This window comes from Dipteris shenzhenensis, chromosome 1 (genome assembly GCF_047967505.1).
Source record: "Dipteris shenzhenensis isolate YYH24624 ecotype China chromosome 1, Dip_SZ_1.0, whole genome shotgun sequence".
Taxonomy (NCBI): Eukaryota; Viridiplantae; Streptophyta; class Polypodiopsida; order Gleicheniales; family Dipteridaceae; genus Dipteris; species Dipteris shenzhenensis.
The window spans coordinates 59,765,492-59,786,813 of NC_141596.1; the positions used below are offsets into that span (position 1 = coordinate 59,765,492).

General features: G+C 49.4%; 1 protein-coding gene across 1 annotated transcript in view; it reads left to right on the forward strand.

Moving 5' to 3' along the window:
• The window catches only part of LOC147906132 (uncharacterized), a 320,331-nt gene that overhangs the window by 114,936 nt on the left and 184,073 nt on the right, over positions 1 to 21,322 (forward strand). The window lies entirely within an intron of this gene.

Consider the following 21,322-nt stretch of genomic DNA (forward strand, 5'->3'; position numbering starts at 1 on the left):
ATCTGCAGGACATCCCATACAATCCTTTGGCAGCCCCCCTATGCACAATCTCTTCTTGTTTTTTGCAATGGCTTCCTGCTCTTTTACCTCCGTATATAAATCTGCTTTGTTGATTTTGTTGTTGGCTAGAATAGCCATGTCTTTCTTGGCTGAGCTGAGCTAAGTGGTGATCATCTTTTCGACCGTGGAGACAAGTGTTTGTGCTGGTGGAAATGAGCTGCATTTTTGTAAAACTTCAGCAGTGATTTCCCGCTTACCTTCATTGTTTTCCAACTCCGCAAGAGGGGGGGTGATGGTGAGGGAGTGAGGGGAGCTGGCGAGGGGAGGGGAAGAGCTAGCCGCCAAGGAGGGGAGGGAGCATAGGTGGCAAGGGGAGGGGGAGGGGAGGGCTGGCCATCAGGGCGGGCGTAGGGAGAGAGGGGAGGTGGTGAGTGGAGGAGGAGAGCTGGCCGCCAAGGAGGGGGGCTGACGAGGGAGGGAGGGGAGCTGGCGAGGGGAAGGGGAGAGTTGGCTGCCAAGGTTGGTGGAGGGAGAGGCTGAAGGTGGGTGCCAAGAAGAGCACTTGGAGAGGAGAAGTCATGGACGAAGTTGGCTGCAAACAAAAGAAGGTGTGTAGGGATGGGAGCGATTCAACTGATGGAGGAAAGGGGAGAGGAATAGGGAGGGAAGTGGACCAAAAGCAGGAAAGCTAAAATTAGCAAGGTGCTAAAAATAGCGCATTTGAGTGTGATGTGTAAGGGGTGTAGAGAACTGATGAAAATGAGAGAGAGCCAAAAAGCAAATCGCCAAACTTAACCAATTTGCCAAAATTAGCATCTCCGCCAAAATTAGCATACTCGCCAAAATTAGCGAAGTGCATAAAATAGGTTGGAAGCACCATTGTTGAGTGAAGAGGAAGGGGCTAGTCGATGGTGATGGAAGGTGGAAAGAGAAGGTTTTGGTAAGAGAGGATGGAGTGTGACAAATGGTGGAGAGAGAAGGTGTTTGTAAGAGAGAGGTGGGGGAGGGACATAGGGTGGAGAGAGAAGGTGTTTGTAAGAGAGAGATGGGGGAGTGACATAGAGTGGAGAGAGAAGCTGTTTGTAAGAGAGAGGGGGGAGTGACAAAGAGTGGAGAGAGAAGGAGTTTGTAAGAGAGAGGTGGGGGTTGGAGATTGGGTGGAGAGAGAAGGAGTTGGTAAAAGAGAGGCAGGGATTGGACAGAGGGTGGAGAGAGAAGGTGTTTGTAAGAGAGAGGTGAGGGTTGGACAGAGGGTGGAAAGAGAAGCTCCCATTAAGAGGGAAAAGGTGACACAAAAAAAGGGTAATCCCCTCTAGAAAGAGAAGGTGATACCTGTGTGGAAAGTGAGTTCTCTGTTCAGGAGAGAAAGTGACACCGAGGTGGAAAAGGGAGTTCGAAGTTAGAGAGAGAAGGTGACACAGGGTGGGGTGAAAAGGGTCCTCACTTAGAGAGAGAAAGTGACACTGGAGTGGAAAGGAGGGTCCTCAGTGAGAGAGAGAAGGTGGCACGGGGAGGCCTCAGTGAGAGAGAGAAAGTAACACTGGAGTAGAAAAGGGAGTCCTCAGTGAGAGAGAGAAGGTGACACGGGGTGAAAAGGGGAGTCCTCACTTAGAGAGAGAAAGTGACACCGGAATAGAAAAGGGGGTTCTCAGTGAGAGAGAGAAGGTGACACGGGGTGAAAAAGGGAGTCCTCACTTAGAGAGAGAAAGTGACACCGGAGTGGAAAAAGGGGGGTCCCATTTAGAGAGAGAAAGTGACACCGGGTGAAAATAGGAGGACCCATTGAGAGAGAGAAAGTGACACCGGGTGGAAAGAGGACCCATATAGAGAGAGAAAGTGGTAATTAGGTAGAAAGAGAAGGTGACAGCAGGGGGAAGGAGAAGGCAACGGTGTATTTACAAGGGCGAGGAGGGTGTTTCCTCATTGAACATGGTGCCTCTTGACTCATGACCCATTCACTGGTGCAGGTAGGAGTCTGTCTTCTAAAGTGGCCAAGTAGACGCGTCCATTTGGGATAAGCCTGGCAATGAAAAATAGGCCTGTCCAACCACTTACAAACTTAGGTTTGTGTTTGAGAAGCTTAGTCCAATACAGTAGTACTAAATCACCAACTTTTAAATCCATCTTCTTGAGATTCTGATCATGCCATGCTTTCTGTCGTTTTTGCCACACCTCTCTTAAGCAAAGACTGCTTCACGTCGATGCTCTACCAACGCCTCCAAATCCCACAAGCGTTCCATTGTACAAGCTTCAAAGTTGTCATCCTTGTCCGGAAGCACCTTGTGGGTGTCAAAATGAAATTCATAAGGCATGACAGCCTCCAGCCCATAGACCAGCTCGAAGGGTGAATACCCAGTACTCGCCTTGTAAGCCGTTCGATAGGCGAATAAAGCAACTGGAAGTATGCCATCCAATTCTGCTAAACAACTGAGGCAAAGACGATGCATGATCTGGCACATTGTTCGATTTGAGCTCTCAACTAGACCATTGGCACGTGGGTAATAGGGAGATGAAAATTTGTGAACTATTTGTAACATGTTAACCAGGGCAGCAATGGTGTCATTGAGGAAGTGATATCCTCTATCACTCATCAACTCAAGAGGACAACCAAACCGAGAGATGATCTGGTCATATAGAAATGTGGCTACCACCTGGGTTGTATAGTTTTTGACTGCCTTGGCTTCAATTTATTTGGTTCCATAGTCGGTGAAAGGAGAGCATACTTGTTCCCTTGGCGTGTGGCAGGAGAGATGGGCCCAATGAAATCCAACCCCCAACAATAGAAGGGGGGCACTAGAGTGAATGGTTTTAGAGGAAGGTACTCGCGCCTTGTAAGCTTGGGGCCTGCTCGTTGACATGAATCACATCGGGTCACATGAGCATGGAAGTTGTGGAAGAGCTCGGGCCACCAGAACCCAGCACGCATGATCTTCTAAGCAGTAGCATCTTAGGCCATATGCCCTCCACCTATGCCAGCGTGTGCCTCTTCAACAATGGATTGTGTCTAGTGGTGGGGAAGCACACACCGTCTCAAGATATGGTCCTTCCTGAGTTTGTACAATTAACCTGCAATCAACTTAAAAGGAGCAGCTTGAAGGATCCTCTTCCGTTTCTTTATTGGAGTAAGACTTGTTGGAGGAAAGCCACCTATAGATAACAGTTGTACTATGTTGGCACACCATAGTGGAAAGTAGTCCACCGCAAATAGGCATTCATCAAGTAGTGCCGTCACCCCAAAAAGGCCTGCACCGGGTAATTCATTTGTGATATCACTGGCTGGTTCCCTGGAACTTAACCTCGACAAGTGGTCTGTAGGTTTATGCAGTTTGCCAGCCCTCACCACAATGTCAAATTCAAATTCTTGAAAAAGAAGAATCCATTTGCTTAACCTACCACCAAGAGTAGGCTTATTCAATAAATATTTAAGAGCTTGATGATCAGTGATGATGATCACAAACTTATTTCCCAAGAAGTAGTGACAATACTTGGTCATGGTGTAAACCATGCCGAGACCCTCCCTTTTTGTCGTACTATAATTGCGTCCTGCTCCATTGAGTTGTCGGCTGGCGAAGGAGATGAGCAAATCAATCTTGTTATCCTGGTTAGGTTGAGCCAAAATAGCACCTTCTGCCCATCCACTAGCATCCACGTGGACATGAAAAATGACATCCCAATCTGGCTGCCTGAGGATTGGGGCCTTTACGAGGCAGTGCTTCAGATCGTCAAGACTAGTTGTTGCGGGGTGGCCCAAACAAAAGATCGGTCTTGATGTAGGAGTTCTGTTAGTGCAATAGCAATGTCGGCATAGAAACGTATGAACCTCCGGTAATATCCCACATGCCCTAAGAAAGACTTCACCTCTTTGGGTGTATGAGGGATAGGCAATGAGATGATCACCTCTACCTTGGGGGGTTCCGTAGTCATCCCCTCAGTAGAAAAAATATGACCAAAGAGAAGCTCGGAGTGCGAGTTAGGGTTCAAGCACAAGCGCACTTCTCTGCACTTTTCAAAGACCCAACTTAACTTGTGTAGATGATCATTTTGTATGGCCGGATCAAGATGGGAGGTGTCTTTACCATTAAAAATAGAGAAGTCATCTAGAATTACCTCAAGAAACTTGCCGATATTCTCTTGAAAGAGTTTGGTGACAAGTCATTGAAATGTTGCGGGGGCATTACATAATTCAAAGGGCATCATTCGGTAGGCGTACGTTTCCCATTGAGTGACAAAGGTAGTCTTGGGATGATCATGTTCTTTGACGCAAACTTGGTTGTACCCGCTATATCCATCCATGAATGAGTATAAAGCATGTCCTACCACTGTCCTAACACTCTATCGATGAAGGGAAGGGGAACCTATCACGGCATGTTGCAGCATTCAAACTCCAATAGTCAACACATATTTTGAGTTTGCCAGTTTGTCTTTTGGGTACAATGACAATTCCGCTGACCCAATCCGAGTAATCCACTGAGTAGATTAATCCTGCTTGCTCCATTTTTTGTATATTTGTTTGGGCTGCCTTGCCGTAGTTGGGATTCATGCGGTATGGATCTTTTAATCACAGGGTCTGCATCCGGGTATAAGTCGATGCGATGCTCCATGAAATCAGCAACTGGCACCCCCTTCAGATCCTTATAGGACCAAGCAAAGACATCCACAAATTCTTCAAAAAGATATGTCACTACGCCTAGAAGATAATCATGTTCCCAAACCCAAGTGGCTACCTTCAAATGCTGAGGTTGGTCCTCTGTCCCAATGTTGAGGTACCGCCAGTTTCGTGCCTCATCAACGGGGGCAATACATTGGGATGTGGAGGTACTTGGGTCACCCGTGCTGAGTTCTGTATGTGCTAGAGTATTCTCAAGGGAAAAGTCCCCCTCCACTTCTCTCAACCAAGATGGGGGATAAGTAACTGGTGGGTTCTCTAGCACGTGCATGGGCTGAGATGTAGAGTCAATAGGTGATGCCTGCCTTCGATGCCTCAGTGCCTGTCTGAGCATGCAAAGCAGAGGGTACGTTTATTCATTTTCGGTCATATCAAGGACAACAATATTGGAGAGAAAAGTTACTCCGCCAATCTTAATGTGAACACCTTTGACTGCACCCATTGGTTTCACTCTGCGTTGATCAGCCATGCGTACTTGAAAGTGAACATCACTTGTCAACTTCAACCCCAGTTTTTGGAGTGTACCTTTCGGCATGATGTTCACGGCTGCCCCACCATCAAGGAAGACGTCCTTCAACTCCACTCCATGAATATCCACGGTGAGCTTGGGACTCTATTCACAAGTGAGGGCAACGTAGGCGGAGCAGTGGTCTGCCATGCTAAGCTGGTAATGTCGTTGGTGTTGGCTCAGTGGGAGTAGATTCCTTATGTCAACCTCCTAGGAGGCGGTTGAGAAATGTAATGGTCTGATGCTTGATTTGGGGGGACAACAGACAAAGTTGTCGTAGAGTGATGTTGGGTTTGAAACCCATGAGATCTTCAAACATGAGTAGTGTTGGATACTAGTATTGGCCTTGTGCGACTTCATCCTCCTAGCCTCTGGCCGAGGGTCGAAGCTTACGCGAGGATGCAGATGTACGTTTGAACTGTGAGTCACTGTCTCTTGTGGTGTCTCTTCCATCACTCCTTTTCCCTTTCCTGGGCACAACTAGTCTTATCCCCATCTCCTTTTCTTTGTTGAGTGCGATTGGGGGAAAAGTGGAAGGACTTACTTGTGCCTCATGCTCCCTGTGCTGTCCGAGGGTTGTCACTTCTGTTGCAAACCTCACAATTCTGGACTTGCGGGGGAAGGAAATTGAAGTGTGCTACCTTCATCTTCGGAAGTGGATTGAAGATATCATGTGACACTCTTTATCACCTCCTGGTACCTTAAAGGCATGGAGTGATCACCCGAAGATGAGGCACTTCCGGAGTTAGTGGTAGACCTTAATGGTTGTGTGCCCTTCGAGATTGTTTCTGAATCACTATTAGGAGCAAGCAAGGGTGGTCTATTCGTGGGCGTACTGTGTACCTTGAAGGGGGAGAATGACCTTGGTGGGAGAACACTTACCGAACTGATTGGTGTTGAAGTCTCCAGTGCTGACTCTGAGTCGTCCTTACATTTGTCACCTTTTGTTTGTGACCGTGTCACAGCGCCCAACATTGTGCCGATCAAATGGGGGTTGTTGCTCTCCCCCGCCACTACTGCATCAACCATATTCACTTGGGATCCGGGTTCCGCTCTTCCATTGGGACAATCTGTGGTGTAGTGGTCGTTTGTGTTGCATTGTGTACAAGAGGGTCCCCCGAACGGCTGTGTACAATCATCTTGGTAGTGGCCATACTCGCCACATCTATAACACATGATGGCTCTTTGAAAGTTGGTACCTCTGCCTACACGTCCACTCCACCTTGGAAACCACCCTGTTGACCACGTTGATAAGGGGGTCCATAGCCACCTCCTAACATAGGTGGTTGGTACAGTGCATAGTAAGGCTGAGGATAGAAATAAGGGGCACCAACCGGATTGGGTGCAAGAGCTTGCAGCAAAGGGGGAGTCGGAAGTAATGGAGGGTGCATGATAGGAGGAGAAGGTGGCTCAGATGCTCTTGAAAGAGGAGGAGCAGGAGGTACTGTGGTGCCAGGCTAGAAGTTATTGGTACTGCTCAGTTGACTGCAACAACTAGAGGTTCCCCCGAAGTATACTCTGGGAGAAGCTTCCTTAATTCTTTGAGGTACCTACACTTAGAGGCATCATGTCCGTGGATCTCACAAAATGTACGAAATGAGGTAGAAGTAGGTATCTTACACTTGGAGGGACACTCACAGTGACCATGGTTAGAACCCTTGCATTCTGTGCACCAAAGATAACTTCGAATCTGGGCCTCAAAGGACGACTGGCAATCCACCTTTATTTTATCCTTCAGACCTTCTTTGATTTCTTCTAACTCTTTCTTGAGTTGCTGCCATGCAAATGATCCCTTCTCTCTTGGGAGCTGGGTGGTCGTGGTTGATGATGAGGCAAAACTTAACTATGACCGTTCCATCTTGACAGCTTCCTTTAGGAAGTCTTGGAGTGAGGCATGTTCAAGGAGTTTCTTAACCAGCATTATAGCAATGGTAGGGGGTAATGCTTTCAAAAACCACCCCTTCATGATAGCATCATTAGGTGGCAGGGACTTCTTCGCCGCCAAGACCCTCATTCTTGTGTACATCTCAGAGATGCTTTCCCTAGACTTCCCTCCCTTAGAGTTGTCCAAGTTTAAAAATGGTTAGCTGGAAATTGGCTATACCATACATCGGCTACATCCTCCAATGACGAAGGAAAGATGTGTAGAAAGGCATGCTCATTCTCCACACCCTTGCCTTTGTATGCTGTGAGAAATTTCCTCACATGAGCTTCCACATCCTCATGTAGGTGACCTTTGAACTTCTGAGTCTTCACATGGACTTTGTTGAGTAACTGAAGAAGTGTGGCTTTTTCTCCAGGACTGAGAACCACCGCACTCACCCTGGAAGCTGAGGCGGAAGGAAGAGCAGAAGGGTCTCCCGAAGGAGTAGTACTCAATGTGGGTACTATGGAGACATATGGTGGAGTGGCTGGTGAGACAACACCCCATGCAAGAGACCACACTGGTGCAGTTATTACTGATGTAGCCATAGTGGAGATAGACGGTACTACATATGCTGTAGGCACTACCGTTGCGAAAGCAGATGGTGAAGACATGGGGAACGTGTGGGCAATGGGGATGCGGAGGCAGTTGGGAAGGAGAAGGAAGGGGTCAAAGCCATGTGGGATGGATAAGAAGCAGTAGGGAAGGGTAGAGATAAGGGCAATGGTAGGGACATGACCGGAGCAAAAGGTGAATCCAGGGGTGTCACAGATGTAGAAACGAGACTCAAAGGTCCAGGGTTATACATGGTAGACGAAATGGCAGTTTGATCACTCGATGTCAAGTCCGGTGCTGAAGTGGGTACTACTCCCGTTGAAGTGGCTATTGATGGAGACATCATTGCAACATGAGATAAGGGGCTGTCTTGACCTTGATGCGCGTCTGAGCAGCCCTTGTCCTTGGTACTTTTCTCCTTCACCCATTCCCTCCTTTGCACTTCTTCTTCTCCGGAGTCGAAATCTGGCCACCACCGATCTTGTTGGTCCAAATCAATTAGAGACTCGATGAAGTTACTTGCTATGGCTACAGCTCCAATAGGTTCACTTTGTGCTCTCTCTAAGGACTTTGCGAACTTCCGTCTCACATAATGCTTCGAGTTTGGTCGGTCGAAAGTCTCCTCTCCACTCTCCTTAAGCAACTCCTAGTTCTCTCACTAGCTCCTTCAAGGGTATTGGAACTACTTGGCATAAGAACTCTCTCTTCTAGGACCCCAGAGCTCCACTTCCCTCTTGCTACTCAATGCCAGCAGTGTCCTGCCATGATCGCCATAAACTGTCTGAGGGGGGAGGGGTTCCTATCCTTCCAGAGGTGTTACCGGTGGCCAAAGGCTGCTGGTGTGAGAAGCATGAGTGTTGCGATGCTCTAATGCAGTGGATCGCGCGGAGTGCACGATGCAGTGGTGTGCCGGTGTCGTAGGCTATACTGCAGAGTGAATCGCGCTGTATGAGTGCACGATGCTAAATGACAGTCACATGAGAACTCACAACATGAGCATAAGAAGAGACAGAAGAGATAGTCATCATGCACTAGTGAACAATCCCCATATTGGGCAAGAGACAGAAAGAATGAGAAAGTGACTAAGTTGGCCGATGTACATATCACTAGACTAGCACCCACAAGTCACAAGTCACAAGTCTCAAGAACACACAAGTGGACAGAGAGGTAGAGAGGTACACAAAGGTCTCTCAACACTCTCCCCTCGACGAGCTCGTAGCTCCAGCCTCTATCTCTCCTCACACTCTCCTCTCTCTCGCTCCGATGCCAAACGCCGAATGCTCAATGCTCTGGGGATCGATGCCCATGCCTCCCCAATGAATGCATAGTCTGTAGGCCACCTGGATCGTCATCATGTGTTGCAAGGGAGGGCAGGTTTTGTAGCTTGAGGTCTCTGTGGGAGCCAGTGGTTTGTCCAAAGGGAGACCGTGAGTGGCACAGGATTGAATGCATTCGTGGCACATGCAAGCATTGCAGTTTGAAGCTAAAGAAGAAGCCTTTCAATGTCTGTCCAAATGAAATGAGGGAAGACAACCACGTTGCAATGCTGAATGGTGAATCCCCTCTCCCCCTTCTCCTTCATCCTCATCCCCCTGCCTTTGAGTGTCCCCTCTTCGCTAAGAATCTCCCTCCTTTCTCCCGATTGGTCATCCTCCTATCTCCTTAGCTATTGAGGATAGCCGTTGGCGATGCTGGCTCTCTTGATGGCTCCGGAAACTTATTGACTCCCTAACTCGTCAGCCTCTTCTAGTTAGGGTGGTGTAAATGCTCCATGTGCAGGTGAGTTGGATCACCGCACCACTGAACCTCTGTACACGTCTTCACCATGTGCAATTATAAATCCTGGGACTGCTCCATGTGCTGAGCGCACTCTCTATGTGCGCAGCTCTCGATGAGATCGCCTTGGGCATGGTACTCCTGGTTGACTTGTGGTTGACATGTGTCGACGCATGGTCGCCTCGGATATGGTACTTCTGGATGAACCCGTGGTTGACACTTGTCATGCATGATTGGCATGTGGTCAACGCATGTCAACATGTGGTCAACGCTTGAAGATAGCAACTGCTTGGGGTGTCTCTATTGTAACACATGCGTGATGGGGGCTCTCCCTGTGGGTGGCATAGTGGCGGAGATATGGAAGACCAGGTATGAGTGGTTGGCTCCTGGTGGGGGTGGGGGTACAATGAAATCGTGTATCCACGATACAAGGGCTAGTGGGCCTAGTAGGTAGTCTACTGTATGTACTTGATGCACTGCCATGTGGGAAACAGGTGAGTCCACTAGACAATGGCCATCTCTGAAGATCGTTGTAGATGATCAAGTCATGGACTACCCCCAAATCAAGTAGATGTCGTCCATACCCTATCACCTGTGGAGCATCTGCGGAGTGTCTGATGCATAGAAGATGTGTTTGGAGGAAAGTAGCATATCACCATAAAGATAGGTCGGGCATCTAGGAGCTGAACTCGTATCCACATGTGTCATGCATGCTCCTCTCACCGAACCGCAGATATGAGTGGCGTCAAATGTGATTTGAAGAGCACAACTACCTCCCCAGAGCCTCGCACTCCACACTCTCTCCTCAACTCCCTGCTATGAGCTAACTCCCATGTATATCCTATCACTGTGGGCAGCCCTATCTTTGGGCTCTTGTGCGTCTTAGTGTAAAATATCATGTCACTGTATGTTTCCAGGAAGCCTCCATGATTGGACCATAGTGTGCCATTACAATTCCATACTGCTATTTTCAGTCCAGTGTGTGTACTCATTCCATGGGTTCGACACCGTCATAATTCCCCTTCTTCCTTATCTTCCTTGTCTCCTTCATCTCGGATGATTACCCTACCATCTCTGTCTACTGCCCATGTCCCTGCTTCTCTTGCTGCCATTACTCGTACCATTCCTTCCCTTCAATGCTCTTGTTGTAGGAGGGTGAGATCATCATCTAGATAGATCCTGGGTCCCTTTCAAAGTCGCTTCTGTGCTCATGAGAGTCTTCCTGTCCATGGCTGTCCTGAACTTCAGCACTAGAGGCCTCGTAGGTGCTTCAGGTTTGCCTACTCTCCAACCAGGCTGTCTCGCATGTGAGATTGACCCCCATTTTTGTGAACAGTACCTGGGCATCTGCCATCGGTGTGTCCCCCATTGTTAAACTCATTGCAAGGACATTTAATGCCTTGCTGGCCTTCTCTTTTCCTCCTCAAGTGCCTCTGATATAAATTCTTTCTTTGGGGCTGTTGTGCCCTTTTTGACCACATCCTTCCATTCAAGCATCTGGCTTCCCCTTGCTGATTTGTTGCTTCAGTTCAGCGTTCGTGCCTTGCATTGTTTCTTGCATGGATGCAATCTCCTTCCTGAAAGTGGCATTCTCTGTTTTCATCTCTTCCATCCCTTTGCAAGTGCCTTCCTGGGTCACTTTCATATCCCTCATTTGTTGTACTTCAAGCTCCAATGCATTTACTCTGTCGTGGAGCTTGTTTTTTTCAGATATCCATTCAGCCTTTTCCTTTTCCCATTCTTCTTTTTTGGACTCTTTTTTTCTCCACTCCTCTTGGATTTTCCCTCCATGTTTTTTAACTTCAGCTAGTGTCTTGTCCACATGTGTCTTCTTCGCAAGGAGGGCCACATTTGTGGACTCTAAGCTGTCAATTTTGTCAATCAATGTAAGACATATCTTGTGGAGGTTGGTGAGGACTAGATGTGTTATTTGGAGTTGTCCTTGCTGTGTAAGCTGTCATGGCATTTTCAAGTGCTTGTATCCCCCAAATGTCCTCTACACATGCTCGTGTAGGCATTGTGCAAAATCTTTATTTTGTCCCTGTTTTGTTTGCAGAACTGTAAAAGTGCAGAAATAAAGAGATTCCTCACATATTTACTGCCCTCGGTGATCTTCAAGCATGCCGGTGATCCCCCCCTATCCTTCTGTGTTCTGTCAAAGTTGCATTTTTGTGGATATGTCTCTTTTTATGCACTTTCCTGATTCAATACTGGTCAAAACTGGTCTTTCTTGATTGTTTTACAGGTCTCGGGCTGGCTGGATGGAGTCGAGGTGCCGAGGGGGCTGATGGCCACCCCTGGGCTCGGTGGCAAGATTGGAGCAGCATTGGGGTGGCGCCACAATCTACCCGGGGTTGGAGCGATGAGGTGCAACCCATGTGGCCTTGCGTGGGCCCTTTGTGGCCTGCGCAGTGTCCTTCATGGCCAGGCACCTTTGTGGTGCATGCCCTTTGCTTGGTGGCAGCAGAACAGCCCACATAGGGGGCCACGTGACAGCAAAACACCCACGAGGGCTCGGACAGCCAGCAACGCCACGGGGGGCCGGGGGGGAGTGTACACGCAGGGCTAGGCAAAGCGGGGCTGAGCGTAGAGAAAGAAAGAAAGAAATAATTTTATTAACCTCCACTGGAGACCAAAAGTTCTATGGGATAGCAAGAAACCCTCTAGTACATCTGCTTTAGGGAGGGCACATGGCAGCTCCCAAGGAGTGCAAAAAGCAACCCAATTATTTTAGAGTACCTACATAATAGTCTGAAAGAGTAAACAACCTTACATCAGTTAAAGACTGAGAGTCTTTTGGTTTTGATTTAAACTCTCTGATTAGGGCTATGCCTTCACGATAAACTGCCCATTTTCCATCCTTTCTAGCAGCCTTGACTTTAGCTAATTCAGTTGCCTTATTCTTGAGCTGAGCCTGTGTAAGCTCCTTTGCTATCCATACTTTGGTACCCTTCAGCTTGTAAGATTGTCGAAGAAGCTTGATCCGCATATCTTTTGACTTCAGTGTAAGGATTGCATGACCTTTATAGTGCATAATAGAAGTTGGCTTGGAGTCATCATCATCCTGCTCATCATCATTCAATGTTGGGCAAGCTTGCTTTGATCTTTGTCAATATTTCACTATATGTGTCCTCCTCTTTGTACCAATCTTTTGGGAGTCCCCCTATTCTAATCTTCAGTGCATTATCACTTCTAGCTTCGTGTTCTTTGATCTCTGCTTGAATATCAGACTTACTTGCTTTGGTGTCCACTTGCACAATCACTTCCTTCTTAGCAGTTTGTACTTCAATGTGAACAAGATCTTTGACTGTAGAGACTAGCTGTGGGGTAGGGGGGGAATCCTTACAAGATTTTACAGCCTCATCAATTACTGCCTGCTTACCAGGCCCTTCCAGAACGTGAGGTCGAGCTTTTACTTCTGCCAATTCCAATAGTAGCTCTCTCACTGCCTGCTGTAGATAAAAAATATGATCCTATTGCCCAAGGATGGGTCGTTTTGAGCCTTCTTGTTGGTAATTCCATGCATAAGGAGAGGGTGTCATGGCTGCAACTGTGGAGTACCGAGTCCTGATGGAGGTTGAAGGAGTTGAGGGGGGCTTGGAGGAGAGGGTAGGCCAGTCCATAATTGGCTGTCTATTGAACCCCCTTAGCTGAACTTAACCCCCAGGTTGGGTTGGGGGTTAGTGAGACTCGGGGTTAGGGTTAGTGTGTTTGCACTGACGGGCTGCTAACGGGTGCGGGGCTGTACGAACGGAGAAGTTTGGACAGAGGGGTGCGGACGGGACTGTACGAGCGGGAGAGGTACAGGAGAGCAGGAGAGAAAGAAAGAAAGAAAAAAAGAAATTTTATTAAAGGTCCACGGAAGGCCATACATGGCCTATGGGACACAAAATCATCCGAAAGGAAAATACATCATCAACGATGCGCCAACTAGGTGGCCTCATCGTAATACCGCTAAGATGCCAAAAATGGCTACAAAAATCCTAGATACAAAATGAAATGAAATAGAGTACCAAAATTGCCTAGATACAAAATGTAAAATATGAAATATGAGGAACATCGTCTTCCCTAAGGGGTCTGTGATCCAAAGAAATGATGGAAGTCATGGCCATCGACCATGCCTCCTGCCATGAGTGTGAAGATCTGGGCAAGTGTCAAATGGGCTGCTGGCGGTGCCAAGTCTCCATGGAGCAATCTCCTCCGAAAATCTGCCATCATCCTCCGTCGTCTAGAAATAAAGCGACGGGTACGGCCTCTGTGTAAGATCATCCTGCGGTGCTGCCGGATCATGTCATATGTACATCCTCGGGGTGGAACCATCGGTGCTCTCTGGCAAGATGGGCTATCTCTGTGCTCATGGTCTTGCGCCTCGTCCTGCTCCTCATGAATAACCAGGTCTCTGGCAGGGATGCGACGGTGCTCTCTGAGGAATCTCTCTCTGTATCTGGTGATCTCCCTGATGAACAACGCTAAGCAATACTGATCCTCATACTCCATAATCCGAGAGAGAGGTCCAAATCCATGCCCAAATAAACAGTGAAATCTGCCACGGATCTCATAATATAAAGGGCATCTGGAAACAAAGTGCTCCTCAGTCTCCACCTCCCCCATAGTGCAACAAGGGCATATCCTAGTCTCTCGCCTGGGTCTATGTCCGGTAGCTGTACGACGCATCCTGCCGGCCTCAACGTCTAATCTGTGGGAAGATACCCTGAGCTGGCCCAAGGCAATCCTGAGTGAGTGCGACATATGAACGCCGATATATCCTGGGGATATGATGAAGCCATCCTCTGAAATCCTGAGAAAATGGTCACGATATGTGGCCATCTTCGTAGGAAGCTCCGTATGTGAGAGAGAGAGAGAGAGAGAGAGAAAGAAAGAAAGAAAGAAATTTTATTAAAGGTCCACGGAAGGCCATACATGGCCTATGGGACACAAAATCATCCGAAAGGAAAATACATCATCAACGATGCGCCAACTAGGTGGCCTCAACGTAATACCGCTAAGATGCCAAAAATGGCTACAAAAATCCTAGATACAAAATGAAATGAAATAGAGTACCAAAATTGCCTAGATACAAAATGTAAAATATGAAATATGAGGAACATCGTCTTCCCTAAGGGGTCTGTGATCCAAAGAAATGATGGAAGTCATGGCCATCGACCATGCCTCTTGCCATGAGTGTGAAGATCTGGGCAAGTGTCAAATGGGCTGCTGGCGGTGCCAAGTCTCCATGGAGCAATCTCCTCCGAAAATCTGCCATCATCCTCCGTCGTCTAGAAATAAAGCGACGGGTACGGCCTCTGTGTAAGATCATCCTGCGGTGCTGCCGGATCATGTCATATGTACATCCTCGGGGTGGAACCATCGGTGCTCTCTGGCAAGATGGGCTATCTCTGTGCTCATGGTCCTGCGCCTCGTCCTGCTCCTCATGAATAACCAGGTCTCTGGCAGGGATGCGACGGTGCTCTCTGAGGAATCTCTCTCTGTATCTGGTGATCTCCCTGATGAACAACGCTAAGCAATACTGATCCTCATACTCCATAATCCGAGAGAGAGGTCCAAATCCGTGCCCAAATAAACAGTGAAATCTGCCATGGATCTCATAATATAAAGGGCATCTGGAAACAAAGTGCTCCTCAGTCTCCACCTCCCCCATAGTGCAACAAGGGCATATCCTAGTCTCTCGCCTGGGTCTATGTCCGGTAGCTGTACGACGCATCCTGCCGGCCTCAACGTCTAATTTGTGGGAAGATACCCTGAGCTGGCCCAAGGCAATCCTGAGTGAGTGCGACATATGAACGCCGATATATCCTGGGGATATGATGAAGCCATCCTCTGAAATCCTGAGAAAATGGTCACGATATGTGGCCATCTTCGTAGGAAGCTCCGTGGGATGAACCCAAGTGCGAAACGTGTGTAGCTGCAACAAATCTGCCCTGATAACCTGGCTGAGCTCATGTCGAGTGAGAGGGAGGCGAGGGGCATCTATGCTGTATCGAAATGGTGGCAGCCTATCCATATCCAAGCCCAGCGAGGTGAGCCATGTGGAGAGTGTGTGGTACCAACAAAAAGTATGACCTCTCTCCGCTAACATCTGCGAGGATGTCAGTGCTAGCCATGGTAATCGTGCTCTACCTGCTGCTGAGTCTCCGAGCGCCCTGATCCTATGCAAGTATGTAACTGACTGAAATGCTGCATCTAGCGCTAGGGGTGTAGCTCCGAACTCTGCGAACGTAATCTGATGCGGTACCGTGGGCTTCGCTCTGCTGATCAATCTGGAGAACATGATGATCTGTAACCTCTCTACTCGTCTCCGATCTGCAACACTGAGATCTCCTACCCAAAAGGGGCTAGCATACATGACTGCAGGTCTCACCAGCGTATCGAAAAGTAAGGACTTCGTGTCGGGATGCTGAAAATGTGACTGTGGACACTGCCTCTCGAGAAGAGCCAAGGCAGCATACCCTCTATTGATCCTATCTCGTACTGCATGCGTCATGGTGAAGACTGGACCTCTAAATGTGGCACCCAAATATGTATACTCCCTGACTAGCTCCACCTCCTGCCCATCAAATGTGAAAGAGAACTCGCCTCTCCTATAAACCTGGTATGACGTGTTGAAGACCATGACTTTGGTCTTCCCAAGGTTTACAGACAACCCTCTGTCCTGACAAAAGCTGTGGAGTGCATGGAGATGTGCCTGTAAACCCTACTGGGAGGAAGAAATAAGAACCACGTCATCTGCATAGAGGAGAATCGGTATCGTGGATCCTGCCAGTAAAGAACCTATACCACCCATCGTCTGTATGTACATCTCTAACTCATCGATATAGAGACCAAAGAGTGTCGGAGACAAAGGACACCCCTGCTTCACCCCTATCGTACTGCGTACTTCCCCCGACAGCCCCGCCCGTGTCCTGACTCTACCTGTGACTCTCTCATACAAGGCCATGATCGCCCATTGAATCTCCCCATTGAATCCCAAGTCACGAAGTCGCTGGAAGAGTCTGAAACGCGGCACAGTGTCAAATGCCTTTCTGAAGTCCACGAAGCAACAATAGAGCCGTTGCTTACGTGACTTCGCCTCCTCAATCAAAGCCCTGAGTGTGAAGATATGATCTAGAGTCGAGTGCTCTGCACGAAATCCTGCCTGCCCTCTAGCTCTCATGCCTGTCGCCTCGGCATGGTCATTTATATGTCCTTCTAGAATGGTCGCATAAATCTTGGCCATGACATGGCCAATCATAATGGTCCTGTAGTTCGACGCCTCCAAAGGATCCCCCGACTTGTGTATGGGTACTATAGTATTTTCTAGCCAACTAGGTGGAAGACCTGTACAAATGGACTCGTTAAAAAGACGGGAGAGGACTGTAGCTAAGGCATCAATCCCATGGATTACATACTCCGCTTGCAATCCATCATGGTCCTTAGCTCTCCCAGTCTTCAAACGATGAGCTGCTGCTCGGACACTATTGGATGAGAATAAGGCAGAGGAGGTGGGTCTAGGCACATAGGATAAGTCGATCTGTGGCTGGTTTGGAATATCATATAAAGTGGAAGTATAGGCAAGCCAAACCTACGGGTCTGTAAGAGGAGTTTGAGATTTCAAGCGAAGGAATTTCTTCCAGAATTCCTTGGAATCACAGCTGAAAAGTAAACTTCTCAGCTCCTCCTCATTCCGGGCTAGAAATTGGCACTTTTTGCGTCGCACCAAACGCTTGTAACTCTTCTTGGTCTCAATGAGGAGGGGAGACTTCTCCTGTGTCTCAAGGCGAAGCTTCCTGCGGAGTTCTTTACACTCCTCATCATACCATCCATTACAGGGCACAAGACCGACTGGTGGAGGACTGGATGTGTGGCAAGTGACGGGGAAGGACTTGTGGGCTGCCGAGATGATGGAGGTATGTACAAGGTCCCACCGATCCTGTGTGGAGGGTAGGGCATCGAGAAGGTGCGGACAGAGAAGACCACTCAAGTGCTGGCTATAAATATCATCAAACTGGTGGTCAAAATGAACCTCATAGTATGGCTGACGCTCATGATGTCTAGAAGGGGGGGCATGAGGAATCTGGGTAAGAAGAAAGTGCAAACGTGCATGATCGGCTGAAGGCATAAAAGGGTCGACTGTGAGGTTATGTACAAAAGGGATTAAAGTCGTAGGACCCAAGACGTAATCAATGACGCTCGTACCACCACCCGCGAAGGGAAAACATGTGGCTGTGGATGAATGCGGCCACTGTCGAAGTCCATTATAAATGACCATGCCGTGCGATGAGAGAAGCTCCAATAGGCGATGTCCCTGATCTGTCACCTCTACCCCTCTATCTGAAGATAAGCGTGGAAAACTCTCATCTGGGGCAGCTGGAACTAAGACTGGATCCTCAGCAAAGTCCGAAATCTCTGCCTGTCTGTCTGATGTCCTCGCGTTGAAGTCTCCTAAAAGGATGACCTCTCCGCGGCGTGAGTACTCCAATACATCGACTGACAAATCCTCAAAAGGTGATTGTCCTGGTCCATCTGAGGCATAACGAGACTGTCTCGGGGGAAAGTAGCATACTGCAATAAACAAGTCTCTCAGGGGGGGTCTCCTGATCCGTACCCAAAGATATCTGGCCCGATGGTCTCTCCTCATGACTGTGAGTATTGATCTGAGATGCTCTCTATAAAGAACTGCCACACCGCCAGATCCTCTGACTCCTCCTGATCGTCTAGTCTGCTGTCGAAAGACAGACTCCCAGGCATACCCTGTCACCTGCGGCAAGCCTCTCTCTGGGCTCTCATGGGTCTCTGTAAAGAAGAGGATGTCCTGATCAAAAAAGGCCTCTCGTAAGTTGCCAGGCTGAGCTGTGAGGGAACCATTACAGTTCCAAACTGCGAAACTCAAGCTATTTGGCAGGCTACGTGTCCCATAGGCCTCGTGTCGTCAACTGTGGGCTCCAGCTCGTCTAGATCGCATAGCTCCTATCAAAAGTCTGCCCTCTCTGATCACGGCCCACTTGCCCTCACGACGGGCAACATCCCTCTGTGCAATGAGACGTCTATGCTCCTCCCACTGAAGAGCTGTAAGGTCCTCATCCATGTGAATCTGTGGATGGTCCCTCAATCTGGATCTCCTTCGTAATACTGCGAGACGGGCCTCAGCATCTCTAAATCTGATGATAAGTGGCTGGTTGCCGTGCTGGATCTCAGCCCACCACTCGATATGCAGCTACTATGCCATGATCCTGAACTCCGAGTGTCCCAGATATGAAATTTGTCGCCTGATCCATGGCTGATCTCGTATCTGATCGCTCAACTCCGCGGATGCGGATGTTGAGGGCCTTCTGAGCTCGCCGCTGACTCTCGGCAATAGTCTCAGAGACTGTGGTCTGCTGGGCCCTGCTGGGCCTGTGGGGCTCTACGCACAACGTCCACCCACTCTGAGGTCTTCTGTACCTCTGTCTGCAGTGTGGCCAACCTCTCCTCAACTACTGCACTAGCTGGAGGAGCTACATGCAGCTGCTGGAGGCGATCATCGCATGCCACAACATGCTCCTGAATGCGTGCCTCCAGCTGCACTATGCGCTCTGCATGTGTCCGTAACTGGATGTCCCGATCAATATCTCTGGTATGAAGCTGGCGAATATGGGAGTCCTGATCAGATCTACGACTCTCAACTGTAGATAGCTAATCAGTCAGTGTGTGTATCTGTGCTGTGAGAGACTGAATCGCAGCGCCCTGAAGTCTGCAAGTCTCCATGCACTGCATAACTAAATCTCTCAAGCGCAGATTATCTGCCAGGACTGCTTCCGCTGTGGAGGGTGAAGGGGAGAGGGGGTACAAGGATGAGGGGGTAAGAGGGTTAGAAGGTGAGTAAAGGAGGGGTGCAGAAAATGGAGGTCCTGAAGAGAGAGATCCGGTAGAAGGAAGTAGGGAGTCAGGGACCGAAGAAGAGCCTACACTAGGGGAGGAAGGGGCTGAAAGGGAGGGTCGGTGGGGAGAGGTGGGAAGAAGCTGGGTAGGGACTAGGGGAGGGGAAGAAGAGGAGGGAAGAGGCTGGGTAGGGAATAGGGAAGGGGAGGAAGAGGAAGGAAGAGGATGGGTAGGGACTAGGGGAGGGGAGGAAGAGGAAGGAAGAGGATGGGTAGGGACTAGGAGAGGGGAGGAATAAGCAAGGGAAAGGGCTAGGGAGGAATGAACGGGAGCAAGAGGAGGAGGTGAAACTGAAGGAGGGGGAGGAGGAGGATTGAGTAGAGGAGGTGGGTAGGAAAGGGTTGGGATTGAGGCAAGGGAGGTAACCGGAAGTGATGGGGGAGATGGAAGTAAAGGAGATGGGGTCGGAGCCATAGGAGGATTGAGTAAAGTAGGTGGGTAGGAAAGGGTTGGGGTGGAGGCAAGGGAGGTCGTTGGAGGTGGTGGGGAAGGAGATGTTAAGGGTAAAGAAGAACTTGCCTCTTCGGCTCTTGTACTGCTGCCTATGCTTACTTTTGCTCCTTGGAGGGCCATGGTGGAGCTCCTTGTTTGTGGCATCTCCTTACTCCTGGAAGTGCTGAATTCTCTGCTCAAAACTGCCTCTGAGGGCCATGGTGGAGCTGCTGAAAACTGCCTCTTTTTGCCCCTTTTTACTCTGTTTTCTGTTTCCTGAAAACTGCCTCTTTTTGCCCTCTTTTTGCCCCTTTTTACTCTGTTTTCTGTTTCCTGTTTTCTGTTTCCTGCACTTTAAGGACACTTGCTGTAAGTCTATTCACACGGGGGGGGGGGGAGAGGAGTACTGCCTCTGAGGGCCATGGTGGAGCTGCTGAAAACTGCCTCTTTTTGCCCCTTTTTACTCTGTTTTCTGTTTCCTGAAAACTGCCTCTTTTTGCCCTCTTTTTGCCCCTTTTTACTCTGTTTTATGTTTCCTGCACTTTAAGGACACTTGCTGTAGGTCTATTCACACTGGGGGGGGGGGGGGGGGGGGGGCAGTTTAAGACTTTCCTTAAACCCCCTTCCCTTCCAACAGAGGCTTGCGCAGGGAGTGGGCTTGCGGGGCTGAGGCTTGCGCAGGGAGGGAGTGGGCTGAGAGGGACTGAGGCTGAGCGGGTGAGGGGCGGGCTGAGGCGAAGAGGCTGAGCGGGTGAGGGTGGGGGGGCTGAGCGGGGAGAGGGGGCTGAGCGGTGAGCGGAGAGGGGTGCTGAGTGAGGGAGGGGGGACTGAGCGGCGAGGGGAGAGGGGGCTGAGCGGTGAGGGGAGAGGGGGGGCTGAGCGGGTGAGGGAGGGGGGGGCTGAGCGGGTGAGGGAGGGGGCTGAGCGGGTGAGGGAGAGGGGGCTAAGCGGGTGAGGGGAGAGGGGGCTGAGCGGGGAGAGGGGGCTGAGCGGGTGAGGGAGAGGGGGCTGAGCGGGGAGCTGAGCGGGTGAGGGAGAGCGGGCGAGAGAGAGAGAGAGAGGCTGAGCAGGTGAGGTGGGGCTGAGCGGAGGGAAGGCGGAGTGGGTGAGGGGTGGCTGAGGCGGAGAGGCTGAGCAGAGGGGCTAGCGGGTGGGGGGCTGAGCGGAGAGCTGTGGAGCGGAGGCTGACAGGCAGTGGAGAGAGAGAGGGAGCGGAGGCTGAGAGGCTGTGGAGAGACAGAGACAGAGAGAGAGAAAGAAAGAAAGAAAGATATATTAACGTCTACGGGAGACCTGGCGGGCCTATGGGACAAAGCGCACAGAAAAGCAAACTCATACAAGCCTCAGTGGGCTGAAGCAAAAGAAAGAAAGCCTATCAAACAACCAAAATGGACCTAGGAAAAAAGTATGATGCAACACCTGAAATACCAAAATGGAGTAAATGATCGCTTCTCTCACTCAGTCAAGAAATCCGGCAAATTTCATCATACAACTCTATTATGTGCTGTGTCATTGTGTTTAAGCTGGCTGATGTGTGCCACCACTG